Source organism: Bubalus bubalis, chromosome 1 (assembly GCF_019923935.1).
Source record: "Bubalus bubalis isolate 160015118507 breed Murrah chromosome 1, NDDB_SH_1, whole genome shotgun sequence".
Taxonomy (NCBI): Eukaryota; Metazoa; Chordata; class Mammalia; order Artiodactyla; family Bovidae; genus Bubalus; species Bubalus bubalis.
In genome coordinates, this window is record NC_059157.1 from 118,694,101 (window position 1) to 118,720,668 (window position 26,568).

General features: G+C 44.5%; 1 long non-coding RNA gene across 1 annotated transcript; it reads right to left on the bottom strand.

Moving 5' to 3' along the window:
- Positions 1-392: 392 nt before the first annotated feature.
- LOC123333771 lies at positions 393-18,204 on the bottom strand. The gene is made up of 3 exons (XR_006551321.2): positions 17,340-18,204; positions 2,919-3,046; positions 393-1,118 (listed from the first exon to the last, which is right to left on the bottom strand). It is a non-coding gene; the product is annotated as an uncharacterized LOC123333771 (long non-coding RNA).
- Positions 18,205-26,568: the final 8,364 nt, after the last annotated feature.

The window sequence follows — 26,568 nt, forward strand, 5'->3', positions numbered from 1 at the left end:
TTATGAGATATTGAGGCTGTTTTCTTAATCTGCAAAAGAGATAACACATGCTTTGCCCATTGGTCAGGGGTTCCAGTAAAAGAATGGATATAAAGATATTTTGAAAACTGTCAAGTGTGTGTATGGATAAAGTACTTTATACATTTTAGTATTATTTAAAAACCACAAAGTAGGAATAGTGGTATCTTTGTCCCCTCCGATTTGCAAATGAATTCTGAATGAATTCTTGCCAAGTTCGCATAAATCCAAATTCATTTCATTTTTTCTTTGACATAAATCTGTTAATAACTGTTTGGAAAAGAGTATGGAATTTCAATGTGATCACAATTTTTTTTTTTCCCTTTGTAGTCATGCAATATATATCAGTGTTTTTAAAGGCAAGAATGGTTTGGCCAAAGTAAGAAGGTTTTACTCAAAAAAACCCAAAAAAAACAAAATATAAAGTAGATGATACAATATTCTATGATTACACAGCTGTCAAACCAATGTATAGAAAAAGTGACAAGGAAATAAACCAAAAGCCCAACAATGAGATAAATAAACAACTTGGAGGACAAATCAGCCATAATCACGTAGGATCCTAGCGTGACATGGTCTACTGTTTTTATCACAGAGTTTGGATGACTTCTGGATTCAAAGGTGTTTCTCTAAATGTAACAGCTGCTCACAGGCCAAATCTGACATATCAACCCACAGCAAATGTGCTAATCATATCCCTCAATACTAGCATTATAAATAGTTCTCTGTCATATAACGAGGACTTTGTCATAAATGGCAGACTGATACAGCAGAATAATGGTTGTACTAGGAGGGCAAACATTTCTGCCTGTGGCCTTGGGGAAGGAACTTCTCTTAGCATGGGCTTCAGTTTTCCCATCTGTCTTTGGGATGGAGTGGACCGTGAACTTGAAAGGGCCATCCGGCACCAACATTTTGTGCTTTGATGGCTTTGATGTGATCTTCAAAGTCTCACTGCCCGTGTCACCTTCAGGGCCATCTGAAAGAGGACATGCATAGACATGGGCTCATCCAGTGTGAACAGGTTCCTTGTCTCAAGGTGACACAGCAGATGTGGGCTCTCAATAGTTGTCCCAGTTCACACCAGCAGAGCAGTTGACCTGTGAATGTTTGTTGAACACGGAGTTATGGTTTCATAATTTACACCTCACTTAATTCTCCTTTTAGACTGCAAGCAGGTTAAAGACAGGCTCCTCAGATTCCTCTCTCTCTTCCCATAGCCCCCAGTGCACCCACAGGGCCTGGCACATGGCAGGAGCTCAGCAGATGTGAATTTCAACATTTCAAGTAGATCTAAATGATAACTAACAACCATTTTGCTGAGATATTCTCAGGAAGGGCCCCAGTTGCAGACAGCAGTCCTGATGGAGCCTGCTGCCCACCAGTGGGAAGAATAGGGGTACAACTTGTGTTTTCTGGGAAAGACGTGCAAACCAGAAACTGTCAAGTCCCAGAAAGCTTTCCTGCCTTGACTAAAACCATGCCTTATGGCTTTGGGCTTTTCCCTGCTTTGCAGTCCAGTTCAAAATGACATTTAGAATATACACTTTGAGCCAGCACCAAAAAATTGTGAGAGGCTGCTGCTAGTAGCGGTTGCATTAATAATAACCTCAAACTGGAAACACCCCAACGTCCATCAGCAGGAGAGCAGGCAAACATGAGGTGTTTTACCCTTATTGGAAAAACTATTCAACAATAAAAAGGACAAACTACAAGCATGGGTCCTAAAAGCACATAAAGTGAAAAAAAACCAGAGACAAAAGAGCCCATACTGACCAATTCCATTTAAACGCAGACAAAACAGACAAAATGGATCTAGAGTGAGAGACATCTGAACAGTGATTGCCGGGGGTGGGGTCGGGGGAGTGGGCATTTTGACTGGAAAGAGGGCAAAGAAACCTCTCTCTAGGGTTTTCATTATGTTTCTGTCTTGACTGGGCTGGTGGTTACATAGGTTACATTTATGAAAACTCATTGAACTCTACACTTAAAAAATCTATATGTTGTATGGATGGTAAATTAACCCTCAGTTCACCTCCTCTCCCAGCAGTATTTGGAACTGAAGCTTCTCAGCCTTTCAGTGGCTGGCTGTCTCCTGGCTCTGGGCAGGGAACTGGGATTCCGGTGACTGTGGCCATACTGCCTGAGGATTTCTTCACATCCGCCCAGGGCGGCCGCAGCACGTGGCCCATTTCTCATCCAGGCACTCTGCTGGCTCTCCCTGACTGTCTGTCTCTCTCTGGGCTCTCCGGGGACCCATGCAAGACACCCAGCCTCCTTCCGTTTAGTATTTCTTTAGATCTCAAGTTCTCTCTGCATTTTCTCTTCTCCAGACTAATCCTCAGTTTTTTTCCATTCATGCTTCACTGAACATGGTTTCCAAATCCTTCCTCCTCGGAGAGTCTCTCCCCTGGATCCTATCCAGCTGCCTGGGGCCCATTTAAACGATTCTCTGAACGCTTGGGCTGACAACACGACTCCTACCTCCCAAGTGACTGCAGCAAGAGGTGGCAGGCTACAATCCTTTGTCTGAGCAACCCAACAGGTTAAACTTTATTTTTTTTTAAGGGAGAGAAATGAAAACGTGGTGGGTATTCCACGAAGGCTCCTGTGAATGATTGACATACATTTAAGGGGATGATGTATTTGTGTGATGCCAGGGGGCTGATACATTAATAGATATAATTTGTAGGCTCCCAAGGAGAGGTTAAAGAGGAGAGCACAGATTCCTTTGAGCTGACTTGGTGCTCCCATGTCATCTGTCCCGGCCTTAATCAAGTTATCATATCAACCCAGTGTCTCCTGGACCCCAGCTCTCTGTCTGAATGAGGAAAAAAATTGCAGACAAATTTCTAGCAGCAGGAAGTTGGTTCTCTCCTGTGAGGCTGGATAAAAAGTACCTGTAACCTCTCCAGGCCTCCCTCCTGCTCCTGCTGGGAGTTCAGTTCAAGTGGTTCCCTTATTTGATTACGCCTCTCAGGCTTTCTCTGGTGTAGGTATCCAATTCACCGCCATGACCAGTGGCTCCCTACGAAGCAGAAAACATTAGAGTCACTCTTTTGTGAAATTACAGGGAAGCTGAGTGGGCCAAGCTCTTGTGGGGGATGTGTGTGTGTGTGTGTGAGAGAGAGAGAGAAGACGCACAGATGTAGATAAAGAAAGGAATGCTGTTTGTTAGCAAATGTGGCATTGATTTATATTCGCTTCCTTTAGTCACAGAGCAACTGAGTGGCATCTCCAAATTCTCACGATAAAAAAACAAGAGGTAGAGGAGAAAAAAGACTCCTGCTAAGTGCTATATATCATTACTGTTTTTTTTTTAGTGTTTGCAAAAGATTTAGAACACGCAAAATTTAAAATCAGTGGACCAAGTTCTCCTATTATGGATGCCTTTGCTTCATGACTATATAATTCAAATTATAACGCTAAATATTATTTATGAATGTGTGAATTATGATGGTCTTTGTAACTGTTTTCAGGGTATTATTGGAATGATGCTGATAGGTTGGTGGATCTGTGCATCTATTTCTCCTACACATTAATTTTTGAGTGGACAAAAAGATCTTCCCTATAGCTCAGACGGTAAAGAATCTGTCTGCAATGCAGGAGACTCGGGTTCAATCCCTGGGTCAGGAAGGTCCTCTGGAGAAGGGAATGTCAATCCACTCTAGTATTCTTGCCTGGAGAATCCCATGGACAGAGGAGCCTGGCAGACTACAGTCCATAGGGTCATAAAGAGTTGCACACAACTGAGTGACTAACACTTCTGCTATTACAAAAAGAGTGGAAATGATGTATATTGTCAGCATGGGTCTACTCTACATTATCTTTAAAAAAAATTGGTTTTCTTTAAAAGAAACATTTATTTCCACATGTGTGTGTGTGCTCAGTTATGTCCAACTCCTTGCAACCCTATGGACTATAGCCTGCCAGGCTCCTCTGTGCATGGGATTCCCCAGGTAAGAATACTGGAGTGGGTTGCCATTTCCTCCTCCACGGGATCTTCCTGACCCAGGGATCGAACCCACGTTTCCTGCATTGGTAGGCGGGTTCTTTACCACAGCCACGTGGAAAGCTGGTTTCCCCACACAAGCACCAAAAAAAAAAACAACCCACAAAAATACAGACAACAAAAAACCACACTCCCCTGCCTACTGTGGACAAAACTTGGCAAGGCGAGGCAATATTTTGTGTCCATTTCAGGAAATCTCAACCTAATCAGGTGAAATGATGGTACCATTGTTTATCTTCAGGTGCCTAAGACACCTGAGAATCCGGTGGAAGAGGAACTTTTTCAGATTGGCCTGTGGCTTCCGGCAGTGGCGAGGAGCTGGTAGCGAGGAGCTGGTAGCGCTGAGCACTCAAAGGATGAAATTGGATTTACCCGCAGGCTGAGGGCAGCGCTGGGCTGGCAAGCTGTGGAGTCAACATCCATCCATTCATTCCTAAGGGGGGAGAAAGGAAATACACTATCCGAACTCAAGAGGCCTATTGATTTATCCCCGTTAGCAGGCAGGACACTTGACAAGCCCACGTCTTGGGGCTCGATAGCGTCTTTATTGCGAGAAGATCTCGCCCGCGAGTTCCCACGGGGGCCAGGAGTCAGCGGGGCGCACTTTCCTTAAAAAGCCTTCTTCACAGAGTGGGCTGGAATCGCAACCGTTAAAGAGGCCTCACCGCACAAAGGGGCGTCCCGGCGGTAATCGGTAATCGGGAAATAAATTTGATTTTCTGAATTCTTCGGCAGCTGGTGACAAAGGAGCAGGTATGGAGCGCGGCGGGGGCGATCCTTGCAGAGGCGGCCGCCTGGAGGGGCGCGCGAACCCGCGTCTCACAAAGGCAGCTGGCGGCGGCACAAAGGCTCGCCCGGGGCTCCGCGCGTCGGGGCCGGTCGGCCGCGAGCGGCGCGGGGCGCGGACTGGCCTCGGCGGAGGCCCTGGATCGGCAGAGGCTGCCTCGCTGCTGGCCCGGCTGCAGGTACTGAACCCTAGGACAGCAACTGCCTTCATCCTGGAACTTCTGCTAGGGCCACAAGCAGCAGGGGACTTTGAAATTTTCAATCGGTTCATCAAGAAGTGTCCACAACCCTTGCCTAACCCAAAGTTTTGCTGTGATTTGGAAGGGATCACCAGAAATTCCCTGAAATTTCCCTAAGTTCCTCTCGTCTCAATGGACTAGGCCTTCCCTTGTCTTTGGTCATTTCCTGAGTCTTGTCCTGTCTCGTAAGTTTCTTGAAGGGCAATGGTGTATCTTATTTTTCCCTTGGTGGCTAAGTCGAAGCGCTAAGGGAAAACCCCTGGGAAATGGAGCTGTTAGGCTTGTAAGGGCAGGAATTAATGCTTTGTCATTCATTCATTCAAAAATATTTCCTGAGCACTGCTCGCTGGCCCCCCAGCCCTGTGCTGACTTTCAGACATTTTCACCTCTTCTGGCTCCTGTCACATCTTCCTAAGTCAGCTACAGTAGTAGCACCTCCCAAACTCTCCTGGAACAGAGTGTCTGGCTCCCCACCAGGCCTAGAAAGTCCTGCTGGTAAAGGCAGAGATTTGCTTCTCCTCAAACTTGAAGATGTGTGTGGGCCGGATTTCCTCAGCACCACTCTGGAATGTTCTGACAGTCATTACCCTAGACACTAGCCAAACTTTGGTCTCACATCATTCCTGTCCAAAATGAGGCCATCCATAACATTGATTTTGTTTGTAGAGGATGTCAGGACTCCAGAAAAGCAGACTCAGAAAGGAACAAAATGTGTTAAATAACACACAGCTTACTATTCCCACTCTCTTTACCTAAAAAGAAGTCTAATGTCTTTGTATTAGTCACTCAGTCATGTCTCTTTCTGACCCCAGTGTCTTTCGCAGCTATTAAAATACAAGTGGCCATTTTAAAAGATATTATAGAAGTGGTGCTCCCCTGCTAGATTAATTCTGCCTCAGGCTTAATTCTTTTTAAAAAAAACTTTTGGTGGCTCAGATGGTAAAGAATCGGCCTACAATGGAGGAGACCTAGGTTCCATCCCTGGGATGGGAAGATCCCCTGAAGAAGGGAATGGCTACCCATTCCAGTATTCTTGCCTGGAGAATTCCATGGACAGAGGAGCCTGGCAGGCTACAGTCCATGGGGTCGTAAAGGGTTGGACACTAACACCTTCATAGTTGATTTACAATGCTGTGTCAGTTTCAGGTGTACAGCAAAGTGATTTACTTATACGTATACATATATCTGTCTTCCCTGATGACTCAGAGGCTGAAGAATCTGCCTGCATTACAGAAGACACAGGAGACATGGGTTCGATTCCTGAATCTGAAAGATCCCTGGGTGGGGAAGATTTCCTGGAGAAGGAAATGGTAACCCACTCCAGTATTCTTGCCTGGGAAATCTCATGGACAGAGGAGTCTGTCAGTCTACACAGTCCAAAGGATTGCAAAGAGTCGGACATGACTGAGCAGGAACCCTGTGCCTAGTATCCATATATCTTTTCCTTTTCAGATTCTTTTCCCACATAGGTTATTACAGAATACTGAGTAGAGTTCCCTATGCTATACAGTAGGTCCTTGTTCGTTATCTGTTTTATATAATGTAGTGTATATGATGGGACTTCCCTAGTGGCTCTGGTGGTAAAGAATCTGTGCTCATCCCCAACCTCCTAATTTATCCCCACCCCCTCACCTTTCCCCTTTGGTAACCATAAGTTTGTTTTTGAAGTCTGTGAGTCTGCTTCTGTTTTGTAAATAGGATAATTTGTATCACTTTTCTAGACTCCATATGTAAGTGATATCATAGAATATGTCTATGTCTGATTCACATCAGCTAGTATGATGATCTCTGATCCATCTATGTTGCTACAAATGGCACGATTTCATTCTTTTTTGCGGTTGAGTTGGCAGATTCTTTTTGTTGTTGTTATTCAGTTGCTCAGTCCTGTTCAACTCTTTGCAATGTCATGGGCTGCAGCATTCCAGGCATTCCTGTCCTTTACAATCTCCCAGAGTTTGCTCAAACTCATATCCACTGAGTCAGTGATGCCATCCAACCATCTCATCCTCTGTCATCCCCTTCTTCTCCTACCTTCAATCTTTCCCAGCATCAGGGTCTTTTCTGATGAGTCAGCTCTTTGCATCAGGTGGCCAAAGTATTGGAGCTTTGGCTTCAGCATCAGTTCTTCCAATGAATATTCAGGGTTGATTTCCTTTAGGATTGACTGGTTTGATATCCTTGCTGTCCAAGGAGCTCTCAAGAGTCTTCTCCAGCACCACAGTGTGAAGGCATTAATTTTTCAGTGCTCAGCTTTCACATCTGTACATGACTACTGGAAAAACCATAGCTGATTCTTTTACTTGACCCTTTCTCTCAGAATCAATTACCAGATAATAATACCAATGCCTCATGTTACATGCCCTTAGACTCTGTCTCAGGGGAGTCCTCTTTCCTGCTGGAGTCCTTTTATTTCAAGTTAATCCCTAATTAAATTCAATGTAATGTGGGACCTGTGTGTGTGAATGTGGGTCTGTGCATGTGAGCAAGGTGTTTGCAATCAGCACCACAAAGCCTGAAAATGAAGTCTGATTAAATGAGAATCTAAATATAGAACACATACCCTAGGAGATCTAGGAAGAAAAATTATTCTCACCCCAGCACAGGGACAGCAACCTACAGGGTGTGTGTGTATGCGTGTGTGTGTGATGTTGGAGCAGTGTGATGCTGATAGCAGAAGAACATAATTATCAGACTCATAGGACGTCAGGCAAGGAAGATTCCCCTGCTTCACTGTATTAGTGATCTACTGCTGCATAACAAATTACCACAAACTTTATGGTGCACAACAGCACTCATTTGTTATCTTACAGATTCTGTGGGTCAGGAGGCTGGGGCAGCTTGGCTGGGCTTCCCATTTCAGGGTCTCTCACAAGGCTTTCATTCAGGAAGCAGCCAGCCAGGGCTGGAGTCTCATCTGCAGCTTGACTGGAGAAGGATCAGTTTCCTGGCTCACATGGTTGTGCACAGTTCCTGGAGGGTTATTGGACTGAGGTCCTTGACTCCTTGCAGCACACTGGCCAGAGGCCACCCTCAGTTCCTTGCCTTATGGACCTCTCTATATGGCAGCTTACTCCATCAGAGCCAGCGAGGCAGGCAGTCAATACAGAGAGTCTGCTAGCAGGGCAAGTGTTATAGGCTTATGTAGTGTCATCATGGGATGGAGTGGCATCCCACCATTTGTTGTATTCCATTGGTCAGAAGCAAGCCACAGCCCTACCTGCTCTTAAAGGGAGGGGATTATACAAGAGTGTGGACACCAGAAGGTGTGAACCATGGGGGTCTCCTTAGAGTTTGTCTACCACATTTATCTTACCCTATAAATAGACTAGGTTGGGGATGTGCCCTGGTCACAATCTCAGTGGTTAGTCTAGTGGCTGGATGTTCATCTCGCTAGGATTTCTATTTTGTCTGTGCTCTTTCCTCTATGGCATGTCTCCTAGATACAGGTGTAACACCTGTGAGGCCCCTGGTTCTGGAAAGCAGGCTGGTCTCTACACAGCAGCCTTTGATGGCTTCCAGCTTAACATCCATTCCCCATAATCACTGTGGTCTGCTCCCAAGGAATGCAAGGAACCATTATTTCCCTGGCCTCCACAGAATATCCCCAAACCAACACAGTAGAGAGAATCTCATTTCCAGATCAATTAAATGGGGACATTTTGAGAATATCAGGATTTTTCTAGTCCCCTACTTCTAACCTGCTCCAACTCCTTTCAACAGCTGAGACAACTGAAGCTAGGAAGAAGTAATTTCTTCAAGCCCCCATGGACACCGCCCAGCTCTCTTTCTTTCTGACACATATGAAGTGTCAGTGAGAAGGTACTGCCTTGAGCAAGTAACCATAGGACAGGCTGGCCTGTAGGTCAACTGGAACTAGGACTCAACACCCTCAGAGTTGCTCCTGTAACCTTGGAGGTTACTCCTCCATCCCTCCATTGCAGCCAGAGCTCCAGGACCCCAGCCCCATCCAGGCCCCAAGACCAAAAGGAAAACCATCAAGAAAACAACAGTCCTCATCCCATCAGGTCATGTTGCCTCTTGAGAGGGGGAAAAAAAAAAATTACTCAAATCATCAATTCCAGACATGCAAATCTGCTTAAACAGCTAGTTCCCCAGGGACCACACAATCACTGATAGAATAGAACCCTAGCTTTGCCTCTCTAATTTCAGTAGGAAATTACTGAAGTGGGAGTTACTTCTAGATTGACATGGGGAGAGAAAGACTGAGATTCCTTTTTCTGGGTCCAAGTCTTTGTCTCACCTCCCCTCTGCACTAGAGAGAAGAAAGTAGTATTTTTTGATCTTTGGTCACTGCATTTGGTAAAACAGCCTCCCAGGAAGCCATGAACAAAATCTCCTCCATCTGTGTTCTTATCAAAGCAGCCTCTGGCTGCATCTCCTTCCATAGTCCTCAGAGGATAACCGCTGGAAATAGTGAAACAAGGTATAAGGAGTTCTTATGTTTAAACAGGGTATCTTGAGTTTAGAAACCCTGAGCTGTCTCCTTGCTGGCTTTGAAAAGCTGAAATCACTCCATGTGTGGGAGTAGTTCAGAAAATACATAGAGGCTGTGCCTCGGATCAGCTCATTAAGTAGTGCTGATCCTGGGCTGTCTTTGAGTCTTATTTCCTGGGATCAAATGGACTTTCTTTTTTTTTTAATTTTTGAATTATTTTTAAAAATTGAAATATAGATGATGCACAATAATTTGGGTATACAGCAAAGTGATTCAGTTTCATATATATATACGTACACACATATATATACACACATATACATATTCTTTTACATTATAGGTTATTGTAAGATTTTGAATATAGTTCCATGTGCTATGCAGTAGGTCCTTGTTTATCTATTTTATATACAGTAGTCTGTATGTGTTAATTCTGAATTCCTAACTTATCCCTCCTCTGCTTTCCGCTTTGGTAACCATAGTTTGTATTCTATATCTGAGTCTATTTCTGATTTGTAAATAAGTTCAAGCATGTAGACTTCCTGATGGCACCTGTTTTCCAACAGAAATAAGAAATAGACTTCAGGAAAAAAAAAAAAAAAACATTGAATGGTTTGGGAAGAAACAGAAAAGGTAACACTTATTTTAGCAATAAGATGCACAGAGTTGGTTGGTTTCCACTCTGGACTTTCACAGCCCTTCTTTGTACCCCTGTCTGGATATTGACAACTTTTGCAATAGTTGTAAACTGTTGCTGGGGAGACTGATGCAGCATGGGAGCAGGGGTTGTGTCTTGTCCATTTCATTTTCCTTTTTGTAGGCCTTACACAGCTCGTAGTGGCACAAGTTTGATGGGTAGTTGAGTTGATAAATTGCTTTGAGGAAAATGTCTTTGACTTAGTTATTTTGAATTTTTGTTAACAAATTGTCTACTAGCATTCCTGTGCATACGCAGTCAGCTTTGAAATGATATAGAGCAGCTATGTGCAGTATATGAACTTTAAAGAAAACAAAGACTTCCACGTGGACATACAGTAAGTCCCCTACATACCGACCTTCAAGCTGGGAACTTTCGAAGATGCAAGCGAACATTCCATCCATGTCAGGTGTGAGTGAATTGCAGCTTGTCCTCTGTCTCCTGTTGTTGACGATCCTTCAGCTCTACCATCTCCCACCACCTCTCCCTCCTCCAGTCAGTGACTCTCTTGCTCCTGTGTGCCAGCTGTTGTACCGTACTACTGTACTTTTCAAAGTATTGGAGTGTAAGATTTTAAATGTTTTATATTTTGTTTGTTTTTTTATGTATTATTTGTATGAAGAGTATTGTAAACATATTACATATTACAGTATAATACTATATAGCCGATTGAGTTAGTTAGGTGCCTTGGCTGACTTTGTGGACTTACAAACAAACTGGACTTATAAACACACTCTCAGAATAGAACTCATTCACATGTAGGGGACTTATTGTATAGCATAAATGAGTCAGCTCCCTCTCAGGAATTAAAAGGAGATCGTATGCCTATTATTCCATGTTCCTAGTCATTCCCTGTATGTACTGAGCACTCAATGAGTCTACATGGCAAGCTAGAGGCTTTATAGAGACTATCACAAAATCCCTTTAAGGTCCTCTTACGCTCATTTTACAGATGAGAAAACTGAGGCACAGAGATGAAGTAAACTGCCCCAGTCACTACCTGGTGATGGAGCTTGAGTCATCTGGCTCCAGGCCCCAGCTCATGACCTCTGAAGGGTCATGGAAACTTTGTCCCAGCAGTGCATTGACTGCAATTAAGGTCTATGACACACTAGTGTCTGCTCCCAGTGCTTCAAGTACATGAATAAAAGTGATCAGGTTTCTACCCTTGAAGTTCTCTAAGTGGGATGAAGGTGGGAGCTCAGACAGGCACATATTACTATAATGCAGGATGAAATGAAAGTGTCATCAAGAAGCAGGATGTGCTATGGAGGATTAGGAAAGTTATTTTGCAGGAGATGAGTCTTGAGGGATGGGGAAGTTATCAACAGGTCATTGGGGAGGGATCCAGATAGAGGCCAGAACCAGCAGATGGGAGGGGGTTAGGTAACAGCCAAGGGACAGGAGGCTGGGAGGTGAGGCAGGGCCAGTGCATGGAGGGTCCAGCTACCTGCCTGGAGGTTGTAGCCATTCTGGTAAACATTGCCAGGGGCTCGTTTAGATGAGCAAGGAAAACCTGAACTCCAGATGGGTGAAACAGAGCCTTGTGGGGCTGACGCTCTAACTACTGGCTTAATGTCTCTGTTAAGGGTTTTCCAAACTTGTCTCTTCTTTCTGAGGTTTCTGTCTTCACTGTTGGTTTCTAACAAGTCTTTGCTCTGGCTCCCACATCCCCTACTCCCTCTGCCCCCATTACCTCTTAATTGTGATTAGAGAGTTCTATGGGACTGTCTCAGTACCCTTCAGAGATTTGCGGTGGTTAATAACTTGCCTGGAGCCTCATTGTTCCAGCTCTCTGATCACTCTCTCACTCGCCCCAGCTGCTCCTCTGCGACCCCAGTAGCACTCAGCCATGGCGCTTCACGTTTTAAATATCACATGGTCCTTTAAATATCAAACGGTCCTTCTGGCCTCTTAGCCAATGTAAACATTATTAAAACCTCATTGTCTAGAAACTGAGTAGAAACTCGCTCATGAGAATCCACTTAGTAGCTTTAAAATGAAGCATCGTTCTAAAAGTTCAGCCTTCAAGGTGTTCGTGGGGAGAGGCTACAATTCCTGTGGCAGATTACCCTCCAGTTCAGTTCAGTTCAGTCATGTCTGACTCTTCGCGACCCCATGAATCTCAGCTCGCCAGGCCTCCCTGTCCATCACCAACTCCCAGAGTTCACTCAGACTCACATCCATCGAGTCAGTGATGCCATCCAGTCATCTCATCCTCTATCGTCCCCTTCTCCTCCTGCTCCCAATCCCTCCCAGCATCAGAGTCTTTTCCAATGAGTCAACTCTTTGCATGAGGTGGCCAAAGTACTGGAGTTTCAGCTTTAGCATCATTCCTTCCAAAGAAATCCCAGGGCTGATCTCCTTCAGAATGGACTGGTTGGATCTCCTTGCAGTCCAAGGGACTCTCAAGAGTCTTCTCCAACACCACAGTTCAAAAGCATCAATTCTTCAGCACTCAGCCTTCTTCACAGTCCAACTCTCACATGACCACTGGAAAAACCATAGCCTTGACTAGACAGACCTTTGTTGGCAAAGTAATGTCTCTGGCTTTTGAATATGCTATCTAGGTTGGTCATAACTTTTCTTCCAAGGAGTAAGCGTCTTTTAATTTCATGGCAGCAATCACCATCTGCAGTGATTTTGGAGCCCAAAAAAATAAAGTCTGACACTGTTTCCACTGTTTCCCCATCTATTTCCCATGAAGTGATGGGACCAGATGCCATGATCTTAGTTTTCTGAATGTTGAGCTTTTAAGCCAACTTTTTCACTCTCCTCTTTTCATCAAGAGGCTTTTTAGTTCCTCTTCACTTTCTGCCATAAGGGTGGTGTCATCTGCATATCTGAGGTTATTGATATTTCTCCCCACAGTCTTGATTCCAGCTTGTGTTTCTTCCAGCCCAGCATTTCTCATGATGTACTCTGCATATAAGTTAAATAAGCAGGGTGGCAATATACAGCCTTGACGTACTCCTTTCCGATTTGGAACCAGTCTGTTGATCCATGTCCAGTTCTAACTGTTGCTTCCTGACCTGCATACAAATTTCTCAAGAGGCAGGTCAGGTGGTCTGGTATTCCCATCTCTTTCAGAATTTTCCACAGTTTACTGTGATCCACACAGTCTAAGGCTTTGGCATAGTCAATAAAGCAGAAGTAGATGTTTTTCTGGAACTCTCTTGCTTTTTCCATGATCCAGCAGATGCTGGCAATTTGATCTCTGGTTCCTCTGCCTTTTCTAAAACCAGCTTAAACAACTGGAAGTTCACGGTTCACGTATTGCTGAAGCCTGGCTTGGAGAATTTTGAGAATTAGTTTACTAGAGTGTGAGATGAGTGCAATTGTACAGTAGTTTGAGCATTCTTTGGCATTGCCTTTTCTTTGGGATTGGAATAAAAACTGACCTTTTCCAGTCCTGTGGCCGCTGCTGAGTTTTCCAAATTTGCTGGCATATTGAGTTGAGAGGGTAACAGGCAGGAAGGCCAGGGGTCTCCAAATGGAGGAAATAGCCTACAAGTGTCAGACATTTTTCTCTCTCTTAAGCGGCAGGAGGAAACAAACTAGCAATATTTTTTTCCTTCTCTATACAAATTTAAAGAGAGGTTTCTCTTAAAATACTGTGTTGCCAAAATGACACCTGGTTTCACCTGAAGTTAGCTATTCTTGAGCCTAGAGATAACCAATGCCTTTTTCTTATGGAAATGTTTGTCTTAAGCCATGCTAATGTACTACGCCTTTACCCCAAACTCCGTCTCCAAGTCGGTTCGCCTCTGGGCCCAGAACCTACTTGACAAACCAGTATGTTATACTCAGATATTGTTCCCCTAATCTATGTAAATGAAACTATTTGTATGGTGGTCTGCCCTTCTTTAAGATTCAAGTTAATTATTTTATGGCCCAAGATAAACCATTTGGTGCCAAGATTATCCCAAAATGCATCTTATGGGGGAGGGGCCTGGTGCTATTCTGAATTATAAGACATTCCTTTCTTTCATTAACAGACTGCTAGTGACTATATAACATCCAGCTGAAGACTAGCAAGGGGGTACTCTTTCTGCCCCCTTCTGATGCCTATGTCAGAAGCTTTCTCTATCTCCTTTATACTTTAATAAAACTTTATTACACAAAAGCTCTGAGCGATCAAGCCTCGTCTCTGGCCCCGGATTGAATTCTTCTCCTCCGGGGGCCAAGAATCCCGGTGTATTCGCGTGATTCAACAACAACCTTTCAGAGTGCAGCACTTTCACAGCATCATCTTTCAGGATTTGGAATAGCTCAACTGGAATTCCATCACCTCCACTAGCTTTGTTCGTAGTGATGCTTTCTAATAGGGCCCACTTGGACTTCACATTCCAGGATGTCTGGCTCTAGGTCAGTGATCACACCATCGTGATTATCTGGGTCGTGAAGATCTTTTTTGTACAGTTCTTCTGTGTATTCTTGCCACCTCTTCTTAATATCTTCTGCTTCTGTTAGGTCCATACCATTTCTGTCCTTTATCGAGCCCATCTTTGCATGAAATGTTCCCTTGGCATCTCCAATTTTCTTGAAGAGATCTCTAGTCTTTCCCATTCTGTTGTTTTCCTCTATTTCTTTGCACTGATCGCTGAGGAAGGCTTTCTTATCTCTTCTTGCTATTCTTTGGAACTCTGCATTCGGATGCTTATATCTTTCCTTTTCTCCTTTGCTTTTCACTTCTCTTCTTTTCACAGCTATTTGTAAGGCCTCCCCAGGCAGCCATTTTGCTTTTTTGCATTTCTTTTCCATGGGGATGGTCTTGATCCCTGTCTCCACCTCTGCCCAAATGTGTCCAGTGGTTATGTTCACCATCTCTGTCACCTTTCCTCCTTCTCAAGGTCACTGGCTGGAAGGGGGCCAAACCCACTGAGGAGCGGAGGCCCCACTTCAGGAATTTGGTACCCTACTCTTCCTCTCAGCCCTGTGGCTTCTGCTCACTCATGTCTTCCACTCCCTGTGGCTTGAGATTCTACAACAATACAAACATTCTTTGAAGGGGGTGCCTTGCTTATTCATCTTTCCGATCCACTTAGCTTGGCACCCTGCACACAGGAATTATTCAGTGAGAGTTTATTGACTTGCTTCTTTGCAGTTCACCAGCCTTCATGGCTTTGACTCCATGCCCCAGTGCCCCTCTGCTTGTCTGGGCACAGGAGTGGTCCCAGGCAGCCTGGCTTCCATCAGTCAACTTTGCAGGTCTTATTTCCTGATATAATCATGAGCTTAGTTCCACTCTGAACCTCCTCCCACTTCTCATGTCCCTCTAAAGCTATCAAGCCTATAACTTGATTCTCAAAATACAGACAGTGGGCTGGAAAATACTTTTTAAACTCCAAAGTGCAATGCAAATGTAGAAAATACAAGTAAAATGATGAGATTTCTATGAAGGACCATAATGGCTAAGAGTAGAGCTAGAATGGTGGCATAAAGGAAGGACTATACAGACAAGGTAGATAACTGTGAAGTGAGTTTAGTTATCTAGGAAGTCATTCTCTCTTAACAAATATCAGTTGAGACATAACTTATATATTTTCAGTTGGAAAACAAAATGGATTTCTTTCAGGAGGGCATGTGTGATTTCATTTCCTCTACTTCCAGAAGCTATTTGAGAAACCTACAATAAGTTATCAGCCAGAAAAGGAGAAAGAATTTACATATTGGCCCCAGCTTTAAAATTCTGTGATCACTTTTCCTCTCTGTGTCTCCATTTGTAAAATAAAGGGTTTAGGATTGGAACAGATAACCTGTAAAGTCCTTTTTGGCACTGGTGGCCTATGATTTGTTGAGAAAATCAAGTTTTCTGTGATTCCTTACACGGCTGAGTTCACTTCCTACGTGTTTCTTCCTGACATACATCTCCTTTTTTGCCTTTTTTTGGTTGTTGTTTAAGTGTAGCTTTCCCTGATTAGACCATAAGCCCTCCCAGGTCAGGACTGTGTCTTGTCCAGTTTTGCGCCATCCTGACTCAGTAACTGGCACATAACAGTGATTACTGTTCAATGAAGAGGTCTGAGGTGCTGTCAACATCTCTGTTTTTGGGTGACTGAAGGGCTGGGCTAACGAATAAAACTTGCAAAGGACTGTTACTGGGAGAAAAAGATTTCAAATAGCCTGTCTGAAACATTCTTCAGAGATTCATTATCATATCTTCTGAAGCTGGTGAATAAAGGAAATCTAAAAGGGTAGCACATCTCCATTGAACACATTTTTTCAGTTTGTATTGATTTTCTTGACCTCTTCTAAATTTAACTGGTGTCTGTCTGGCCATCTCTGATCTCTGACAGCATTTTAACATCATAAGCATCTTTGCAGGCTGATGGAGATGATCCTACCAGCCACGCGTTTGGGAGTGCCTGGGGTGTTGGTTCATCATATGTGTTGATGAACCAACAACATAAAATGGTGGTTCATCATTTTATCTGAGCTAAGGTGATGTCAAGACACAATTTCTTAAGTGGAAAACTCAGTCATTCATCCAGATGTTTTGTCTTTGAGGAGTAGATATGCTCACCTTTGATAACATAAGCTCCTTATCATGGAGTCCTTAATTTGAAGGGGCCCAATAATATACAAGCTGTTGAGCCTGTACACAGACTGCTGAGTTGGGGGACTGACTAGCTGATTTTGTTCCATCAGACCGACTGCCATGATCATGGCTTGGTCACTGTCTTTTTTTTTTTTTTTTTTAAAGCAGCTTATATTACTGTTGGATTTACTTTCCCTTGTAAACAAATATTTTTAAAGTAGAATCATTCAAATGTGAAAACTTGAGAGAGGATGCTACAATTGGGTAAGAGTTAGCATGACAGCTCGTGCATTGGAGTCCTGGGTCTCATCTCCCTCGGGTCTGGAAAAGATTCTTGACAGCACAGTGTCTAGATCTCTGTTGGCTGCTGGAGTCCTTGCCAAGGAAGTTCAATATACCTGAATAGACTCAGTGGGCAGAACGTACTCTGTGCACCCAGGTCAAGAGTCTGGAAAACGGTTGGGCAAGTACTACGCCTTGCCTGGCTAAGCAGATAGAATGAGAAGAAAAAATAAAGAGAGATGAGGATTGAAGTAATTCAAAAAATAAAATTCAGGGGTAAAGAATAGAAAGAGAGGAAATATTTCACTGACCTAAAATTGAAGACATGTAGACTTGAGTATATAGGGAGTTGTGCCAATGAGTTCAGTCTTCTGGTTATGTCCATAGTGGAGCCAAACCTCAGAGAGGGGTCAGGACTGCCCAAGATCACACAGCTAGTTAGAGATATACTTGAAATTAGAAGCCAGGTCTCCTGGCTCTAGCGCTGGTAACAGGACACCATAAAGTTAGCCAAAACTTATTTTATTAAGATCATCTATGTTTATTTAATAAAGCCAGAGAGTCAGGGAAGACAAAACAACTTAATTAGTTATGATTCATCAACTGGCCTTCAACTCCTTCTCCCTTTTTTTCTCTGAAGAGTGTTTATTAAGGTTCAACTGGCCTCCATTCTCTCTGAAGCTTTGAGTCTTGCGAGAGGAAAAAACTCTAATCTTCTTCCTGGTCTCATGAGAGGGACCTATAAAAACACCTTGAGGTCTTACCATAGCAGCCCCTCAGAGAATAAGATCTTATCCAAATCTGTTTTTCGTTTGAAGCCTTTTTTCTCCAGTCTTTAAACATAAGACAATTCAAACAGTTCTTCGGTAGCATACACCTCTTTATTTGACTGGGTGGAAGATACTGTTTTTGAAAAATTAACTGCGATAGTGTTATTCCCCGCCCCCTCCATCTCCAGCAGAAGTATACATGTCTGAGGTTTCCTTCTGCCCCAGGCCCTTCCTCTTTGATCCAAACAGCTGGGGCCTAACTGCATCACTCGCTGCTCCTAAGAAGAGTGTCGCAGACAAATGCAGAGAGCCACATGTCAACTCATGCATGTCACTAGGGAATAGCAGGGGACAAAGCTGGAAGAGTAACAAGGGGGGTCAGTGTATGAGGGCTTTAAATGCTAAATGAAAGAGTGTTTTCTTCATCCTATAGGCCTGGGATGGCCAGAGGAAGTATTTAAAGGGGAAACACCACAATCAGATTTAGTGTTTAGAGAAGTTTGTGGTTGCACTGTGGATAGTGGTAGCAGACAGGTAGCAGTAGGGAGGCCAGTTGCCAATCTGTTGTAGAGGAAACTGTGAAGGGAGAGGTAGAGATGGCTTGACTTTGGGCAGTTCCAGTAAGGAGGAAAGGGAGATAGAGTCAACAGGAAAAAAAATAGAAGAAAGGAATGGAAGGGTCTGGCTATGCTGAGCATGGAGAGTAGAGGCATCTGTGAGGTTGGGGATAGGAAATTAGGAAGGGAAGTTGAGGAAAATGAAAGTTCTGGCCTGGAGGCCATAGCCTATCCAGGGGAATGGCGGGGGTAGGGGGCGGGCGGGAGGGGTGCGGTGGGGAGCAGACAAATGTGGCACGATGTGGTCCAGGGGTGGGGTGGAGGGGAGAAGGAGTGACAAGTTCAGCTCTGGCACATTTAAGGAGTTTGTGGGCTATGTAGGTGGACAAGTCCTAGGGGAAGCTGGAAACACAGGTGTGGGGTCAGGAGGGCCCACAGCTGAACACGTGGACTCGAAAACTGACAGAAAGTGGGGGCAAGTTTATGACTAAACGAACATCCAGCGTTCTAACCATAGGCTCTGCATCCTACATGCTGTCACTGTATTCACTTTCTAAAGCACCACTCAGACCCAATTACTCTACCTTTACCTGCAAATACCCCTACATTTCCTACAAATCCAACTCTGCTTTCTTGACTGTTTTCATTCTCATGCTTATTCTTTTGTCTTCTTGGAATGTTTCTTCCAAGAATGCAATCTCTTACTGCTGAAATGTATTGTGTATTATCTATTCTTCCAAGAATCAAATAAAATCTTTCCTGGTCTCTCACCTCCCCCAAAAGTGATCTGTTGGGTTCCTGGACTTTTTAGTTTAAATTGTGATAATTCTTTTGCTCTGTGACACCCCTTTGCCCACTACCACCATCACATCCTCTCCAGCCTCTCCCAATTTCCACACCATGTGCTTTAAGGAAGGGACACGACTGCAGACTGCAGAGAGCAAGTAGGTCAGATCTTGTACTTGAGTTTCACAAATTGAGGATGTAGAGTTACAAGAAACTGGATTTTTGAGTTAGCATGTTATATGATATATGACAGATCTGGAAGACTGGATTGAAAACCAGGCTTCCTTACTCCCAAGTTAGATGAAGAGTCTTCAGATTGGGGGAGGGGTGAGTTGGAGGGAGGTTTATGAAGTTTGGGTTGAGAGAACCAGGCCTGGAGAGACCACTCAGACAGAAGAGGAATCCGCCTCCAGGAGTCAGGCAGGCTCTGCTCTGCTGGGCATGGATGCTGGCAGCCAGAGTGGTGCTACAAACCACCCAGTCTCCATCACAGCCTGCCTGCATCCCACCACATTATGGGTATTGAGGAGCCCCATCAACTGTCCTTCCTGTTGGACCACTGCCACGGACCAGCCATTAGGAACTCTCCTGTCAATGCCCAGAGACTTTGTATAGTCCCTATCTGGCTTGCCTGTGTGGACAACTCCCTTTTCAACTGCCCCAGGATAAAGGGGCATCCCAGACATCCATATCTACACTTCTGTGACATTACCTGGAAATAGCTCAAAATTTCCCTCTTACAGAAAGAAACATACTCCTTCTGCATACACTTTTCTACTGGTATAGATGATCATCTCTCTTGTGTTGCAGATATTCCTTACTGCTGGATGTCTTCTACTTGCCTCTCCAGATACACTCTCTGCTCTTCTTCCCTCCTCTCTTCACCAGAGGCTGATTAGTGTCGACTGTAGGCCTTTGGACTTCCTGTTGGTTTCAGTCAGTGGAAAGCCTGGCAGGAGATTGGACGGACAGAGCATGAGGTCAGGACATTTATTCCCCCAGCTTGAATTCCTCTCTCCTGAGTTCCTGCAACCTCTCCTTCTCCTTGTTCCTTCCAATAGGGACAGGTAGCAATCTCTGTGTTACCAGCTACCTCAGGATATCACTGTTGTTTCTCTGCATGCCAAGTCACTTCAGTCATGTCTGACTCTTTGTGACCCCATGGACTGTAGCCTTCAAGGCTTCTCTGTCCATGGGATTCTCCAGGCAAGAAAACTGGAGTGGGTTGCCATACCCTCTTCCAGGGGATCTTTCCTACCCAGGGATCAAACCTGTGTCTCTTGTGTCTCCTGCATTGGCAGGCAGGTTCTTTACCACTAGCGTGTTTCTACGCCTTGCTTATATCTTCATCACTCATGCCTTTGTTAAGCTTCCTTGAATTATCCTAATTTGGTTATGACATCTGATTTCTTCTGGAACACTCCTGTGGATTGTATTCAAAGATGGTGAAAAAGGCATCTCCCATCCTACATGCTCTTCTTAACGTATAGTGTGACTTTGACAAATCTCCCTCTAGAGGAAATGAGACTGTGACTTCTGAACTAGTCATATGATACAGCTTCTGCCTGATTCTCCTGGGACATGTACCTTTGGAGCCCTGAACTGTCATGTAAACAGTTTATCCTAAGGCTGCCATGCTGTAAGGAAGCCCAAGTTGGCCCACTCAGAGAAAGAATGTGGAGAGGCTCTGAGACGCTATGAAGAGAGATGCCTAGCCAGCCCCCAGCTGCTTTAGCAGCCTGTGTCTGGTTCCAACTAGAGAGGAGCCCTGTGCCAGAACTGCTCAGCTGAGCCCTTCCTGAATTCCTGTCCCAGAAGTACTACGAAAGATACTAAAATGATTGTTGCTTTAAGCTGCTAAAATAGGGATGAATTGTTAATGTAGCAATAGATTACTAGGGCAGACTCTCATAGATATGTTGCATAGCCAGCTCTCCCTACTGGGCTGTGAGTTTCCTGTAGTGAAGGGATCATGCCTTGTTATCTTCCCTAAAGGAGCAGGACAGCAGTCCATTCATGAATATTTGTGAATGTGTCCAAAGGATGCAGCTGATTTGAGTTTTGGTCCTCAAGGAAGATTTGTGTGTGCTGCTTACTTGGAAAATAAGAAATGAGGACCATTGCACCGTTGACTGCATGAAGGCAGACTGTGAGTTCTGCTTTTTTTTTTTTTAACTTACAAATAGGCCTCTTTGAATCCCAGTGACCACAAGCAGATATCCCTCAGAATTAAGATGCTCTTTAAAAAATAATATTTACCCTAAGAAGTAGAACACTAATTGTGCCAAAATGAGGCCCTAGACTTTCCCAAAGACTTATCGAAAACCCCATCCTAAGGATGGGCTCCCTGTTTTCTCCCCTTTGTGTGTGTGCATGTGTGTGTGTGTGTGTGTGTGTGTGTGTGTGTTCTTTGTCAGCTCAAGGCCAGCAAGAGAATGCTCTTTAACTGGGAAATGGAGTTAAATGTGGGGAAAGAGGCCACTACTTGGATTACATTCCTGAGATGATGGGTCTGAAAAGTGGGAGTGCCAGAAATTTCCTGGAAAGTTTATTTTTGCTGAGTTTTAAGCCTGACTTCAGACCATGAGAGCTCTTGGATAATGCCAGTTTGTTGAAACATGTAGAGAGCCAACTGTCCCTAGAAATGAGGTTTTCTCTTGCCAGCTGCGAGTTTTGTGGTCTGGCTCGCCTCTCTGCTCGAGTTAAGGCAGACCTTAACTCTTACAGCAAATTGTCAGGAAAGGTCAGAGGGATGCCGTGCTGCCAGGATGGCTGATAGGAGTTCCTCTAGACCAGTGCTTCTTCCAGGGAGCTTGTGAAAACACAGATTCAGACTCATGTGGTCTGGAAGAGGGCTAGGACTCTGCTGGTCCAAGGATTAGGCTTTGTGAGACAGCCTTAGAGGCTGTGGCTTACTCACCAAGGGTGGGCCCTTGACTGACCCACCTCCATTGGGCAGTCCTTCCATTGGGGTTCAAAGTTTTTTTTAATTTATTCCCAGGATCTTCTAGTAAAATGAAAATGTCTTGGGTTGGGATGGGGTGAGGGAAAGGTATCCACCTGAATTGGGGCAGCAAATAAGTCATTGCTACTTAAAATCAATCATCCCGACAACTCAGCTTTAAGAAACTTACCCTTTGCTGGGCTCCATGCCAAGGGCTTTTTGTGTGTTGTTCTGACTCATCCAATCCTAATAATCACCTGGTAAGGCAGGTCCTAGTGCGCCCTTCTTACACATGAGGAAACAGGAGCAGAAAAGTTAAGTTCCTTTCCCAATGTCAAACAGCTGGTGTGGAGCAGCACTGAGATGGGTTATAAGACTTCAGAGGCCCAGGTCCTGAGCAGGAGGACCCGAGAGGCTCCTGTACGCAGCAGAAGGGTCAGATTCAGGGAGAGGATGGGGGAGAGATGATGGGTCAGCCACCTCTTTGTATTTCCAGGGACATCGTGGCTACATATTTGGCTGAAAGTAGTATTGGCTGAGAGTGGAATTGTAGTAGTATTGTTTAATGTCCACATTAAACCAATTATCCACGTCTTTATTTAGCATTTGCTGAACATGCAGTGATACATCTGACCTTGCACTAGGCACTAGGGTAACACTCTGAATAAGCCACATCTCTGCCTTACAGAAGTACAGAACTTCTTTGAGGAGGGTGACCTGCAGTAATGCCAGGGTGACAAACGAGAAACACGCAACCACAGCTAATCTCACTGCCATTTTCATGACCCTGGAGCAGACACTTCAAATGCAGAAGTTAAAAAGTCTCTGCCCCCAAACACTTAACCCCCTCAAGGATTTAGTTGGTGCCTTGATAGTATCTCAGTTGACACCCTTTGCATGTCCCCGTCTCTCTGTCTTTGCTTGTGCTGTGTCCCCCTCTAAAGTACCTTTCAGCCCCTTCTCCCTTGTCTAAATCCTGGCCACTTCCTCCGTGAAAACTGAACAGATCCCCTAGTGACACACATCACGTGGACCTACACTTGTCCAGGGTGACCCATTGTCCCAGTTTGCCCTGGTCTGAAGCATTTCCTGGTGGATTGCATTTCCATAGCCACGTAACAAATCATCACAAACCTAGCAGCTTAGAACAACACCCATATTAGCTTACAGCTCAACGGGTAGAAGTTCAGGCATGGATGGCAAGGCTAGGTCCTCTGCTCAGAGTTGCAGAGGCTGGAAGTCAGGTGTCTGCCAGGCTGAGTTCTCATCTAGAGGTACTAGGTAAAAATATTTTCAAAGCTCATTCAGATTGTTGGCAGAATTTAGTTTCTTGCATTGCTGGGCTGAAATCACCATTTCCTTGCCAGTTGTCAGCTGGAGGCCACTCAGCTCCTAGAGGCTACCTGTATTTCTTGTCATAAGAGCCTCTCTGTCTTCAAAGCCTCATTGGATACTCTTGTACTTCAAATCTTTCTGACTTCATCTCTGACCTCCAGAGCTGGATGTAAAGGGCTCTTTTGATACAGTCAGGCCCACTCAGCTAATCTCCCTATCTTAAAGTCTATTTATACCTGCAAAATCCCTTCAAAGCAATACCTAAGTTTAATGTTTGATTGAATAACTGAGTGAGGCTCTGTATGCAGCAGGTACTAGGAATTTGGGGAGTGGAGCTTCCCTGATAGCTCAGTTGGTAAAGAATCTTCCTGCAATGCAGGAGACCCCGGTTCGATTCCTGGGTCAGGAAGATCCACTGGAGAAGGGATAGGCTACCCACTCCAGTATTCTTGGGCTTCCCTTGTAGCTCAGCTGGTAAAGCATCCACCTGCAATGTGGGAGACCTGGGTTTGATCCCTGGGTAGGGAAGATCCCCTGGAGGAGGGAAAGGCTACCCGCTCCAGTATTCGGGCCTGGAGAATTCCATAGTCCATGGGGTCGCAAAGAGTCAGACATGACTGAGCGACTTTCACTTTCGCTTTCTAGAATTTCTGCCTATTTCATTCGGGATGAAAGTCTGGGACCACATGCCAGTCTGTTAGCAAATTCAGCAAGGGCCAGGCATTGGTTATTCATCTCTCTTCCTCACTTCTGACCACACCTCACAGCTCTGCACATGGCAGGTTCTTGCTTGGTAAGATGCCCCGTTGACAAGGCAGCTGACCCCAGTGACATGTAGCACCAGGACAGGCAAGGCCTAGGGGCTGTGGCTGTGAGTGCCAAGTCAGACAAACTCAGATTCAAGCTCTACCCTCACCAGCTTTCTGGTCTTTGACTAGACACTCAAACTCTCAGAGCTTCATATGTTGCTATTTAGTTGTTAAGTCGTGTCTAACTCAGCGACTCCATGGACTGTAGCCCACGAGGCTCCTCTGTCCATGGGATTTCCCAGGCAAGAATACTGGAGTGGGTTGCCATTTCCCACTCCAGAGGATCTTCCTGACCCAGGGATCAAGCCTGTGTCTCCTGCATTGGTAGGTGGATTCTTTTACCTCTGAGCCAATTAAACCTTAATGAATAAAAATAGCTGCACATGTTTACATCAAGAAAAAAAGCCCTATTGATACAACTGCCCTGGAAGGCAATGATAATAGTAAATGTAAAAAATATTGCAACTGAAAAGTCTATAAACACTTAACCTGAATCTGGTTCATGAACTGGATATTAACAATCACTTTGGTGTTTATAAACCTGCCTGAATGTTTTATCACCAAACAAACATGCATACTGTCATTTATATTCATAGGGATTTTGTTGGGGGGGCATCACTAATTGTTTACCCATAGTCAATATTTGTTTTGTTGCATTTTCTCTTAAAATGCACTGTTATGGATTCCATTCTGCGCTGGTAACAATGATGCTATGAGGATTAACTGAAATCATGTACATTAAGCATCGAACTCACGGCCTGGTGTATAGTACATTCCGTGAAGCCAGTTACTGTTAGCATTACCACACTAGAGCCAGTTAAATGCCAGCAACCGGATACCGCCTGTGGTGCCATCTCTAGGCAAGATGCAGACGGAAGGGCTAACCAGTCACAGTCCTCCAGCAATTGGAAAAATAGAAGGGTTGTCTTGCAGTGATGTCCTAACCAGCCTAGGTAGCTGAACTCTACTCCGAAAATTCCTTCAGTAATTTAGCGCAAGAAACACATCTTCCTTCAATTTAAAACTTTCGGGTGGTATAGCAATACAGATGTTAAATATTTGGTGGGTATGGCTCGAGGGTAGGGGGTGGATCGGTAATTCTGAATCCTTTGAACATCTTAGCGGCCTCTCTGGATGAAAGGTGTATGTTGAATGCGGCAGTATATGAAATTAAAAGAAAATAATTTTCTGCTCAAACAGTTGTGGGGTCTCTGCAGACCAGAGGGATGTCTCAGAACAGTCAGTGGACCCTAGGGCACAGGGCCCTTTGGAAAACATCTGGAAATGGCACATCTAACTCCAACACAGCAAATCAAGGATAAAGTTGTTTATGGAGGAATTCCTCAGTTTCAGGGCATTTCCTTGCAAAAAGAGAAGGCCTTCTACTGCAGACTTGTGCCGAGAAGAGTGTGCTAAGAGGGGTTTATTGTTTTCGTTAAAATAATTTCAGCTTTGGATGATTCTTTACAAAACAACACACAGCCACAAACAAAAGACATCCAAACATTCCTTTCCCCTCTTCCTGCTCCTAAAGAGCACAGCTTGAGCTTTAAAGGGGGACTTACTGCCTTTGTCCTGGAGCCAGCAAACCAGGTGGTCACACAATCAACAAACCAATAACAATGACAGACATTACAATTTTCTACTTCGCTGCCGTAAACAAACACTGAGCAATGGGGCAGAGAAGGCCTGGGCCATCAGCAGCCTGGGTAGAAAAGGAAGACAAACAGAGTTGGGTCCCAAGATTTAGAAGAGGCCTCAGGCAGCTCCAGAGCTGGGGGGAAAGAAAAAGCCCGCCTCCTCCCTTCCTCCTTCCTTCTTCACAAATGTTCCAATGAAGGATCCCTTAATACCTAAGCTTAGTGGAGCTTAGCGAACTGTAACAGGCCCAAACACGGACCGCTGTGACCTCCACAGTAAATCACTTTCGAGATAGAGATTGGCATCCCTCCTTGACCCTCCTACACTGCCTGTAGATTAGATTTAAGCAGTTGAAGTTGAGGGGAAATGTTTTTTAAAAATTGCCTTTTCCACTCTATTTATGTGGATGGGATTTCCCATCATGAGCATTATTTTTTTGAAATCTTTTAAGTCTGTGAGCTGTCTTGCCTCTTTTTCTATGTCCTTTAAAAGGAAGTTCCATTCCCAGTGACCTTGATGTAATTTCCAGTAGCCTTTTTCAGTGGTTTTCTCTGGACTGGAAAGGATTCGGAGGTCATTTAAGTCCAGCAGTTACCTAACATGGTTGTTAGCACTAGCCGGAAGGCTCTGGGACCTGTGGAATCAGACTTAGGGGGCTGGCCCAGGAGGTGTGTTTAAATGCCCCTGTCTCTCATCAC